Here is a 1,184-nt window from a genome sequence, read left to right as displayed (position 1 = left end):
TGTGTGTGTGCATGGCATGCATGTCTGTTTGTGTGTGTATATGTAATTGGGATTGGAGGTAGCCCTCATGCTTATGCTGTCAGTTGTGTGCATGTGTGTGTGGTTGTGTGTGCACGTGTATGACCGTGCTTGTGCCTGTGCCTGTGCGTTTGCCTGTGCGTGTGCTCAATGGAGCAAATGAACCCTCGTGCACTTGAGGATGAACATCACAATGAAGGCAGAAGCACCGAGACATGCATGAGTGTGACAATCAGCCAACTCCACCACCTAGACCACGCCAGGGGGAAAAAACCTCCAATTTTCCCAATAAGAGCTCCCATCTGAGGTTGGAAATACAGCCACTGACTCACCGATTGGATGAAAATCACTGTAACAATGCAAAAAATAAAAGAGGAACAGGACTGGAGAGAGCCTGGATGTGTTTGGACTGGAAAAGCGAGGGAGGGGAGGGGTAAATAGTGAGAGAGGGAGATGGAGGGAGGCAGGCAGAGCGAGTGAGTGAGAGAGAGAGTGAGAGAGAGTGAGAGAGCGGGAGGCAGAGGGAGGAGGAGGAGCAGAGCAGTGATTCCCTGTGCTAATCCTCTAGACACACGCACGAGCCGGGTGCCTGAGCGAGGGAGCGAGAGATCGAGGGAGGGAGGGAGGAAGGACAGGTGGAAGGGAAGGTGCGGAGAGAGAGAGAGAGACGCCAAGTCAGACAAGTGGCAGTTGAAGAAAAAGAAGAAAAAGGGTGGATAATGATGATGACAGTTGAGAGGGAGAGAAAGGACAGGCAGATGGGGGAGCTTTGATTCCAGAGCCATAGTAACAGAGAGGAGAGGAGAGAAGGAGAGAGAGAGAGAGGAAGGGAAGGAAGAGAGAGAGAGAGAAGGAAGACTTCTTCTGAGCGCCACCAAACCAGGGACTCAAGTGCAATTACTAACCAAGTGAGCAAGTGAGCGCACGCAAGAAGAGAGAGGGGGGAGAGCGGGAACCATAAAGGAACGCACAGTGACAGAAGAAAAGAGAGAGAGAAAGAGAGAGAGAGGGGGGGGAACAAAACACTGTGGTGAGCGTGGTCCAAAGTGACAGCAGGGTTTAGGGGAAGCGGAGAAAATTCCAGGAGGACACAACAGGAAAAGAAAATGGAAGTAAGGAAAAGCACATCAGAAGCTGGTCTTCAGCAACCACCACTGGACAGGAAC

At 51.4% G+C, this 1,184-nt stretch overlaps 1 protein-coding gene across 1 annotated transcript in view; it reads left to right on the top strand.

Annotated features, from left to right (window-relative positions):
- The first annotated feature begins 693 nt into the window (after nt 1-693).
- The window catches only part of LOC134099859 (gap junction delta-2 protein), a 14,896-nt gene continuing 14,405 nt past the window's right edge, over nt 694-1,184 (top strand). Inside the window, exon 1 of the mRNA XM_062552881.1 lies at nt 694-1,184. This exon is cut by the window's right edge and continues 33 nt beyond it. The gene's annotated coding sequence lies outside the window, so the exon portion shown is untranslated.

The sequence above is a fragment of the Sardina pilchardus genome, chromosome 13 (genome assembly GCF_963854185.1).
Source record: "Sardina pilchardus chromosome 13, fSarPil1.1, whole genome shotgun sequence".
Lineage (NCBI taxonomy): Eukaryota > Metazoa > Chordata > Actinopteri > Clupeiformes > Clupeidae > Sardina > Sardina pilchardus.
Note: the sequence above shows the minus strand (reverse complement) of the source record. Positions and strands in the feature narration are given on the sequence as shown.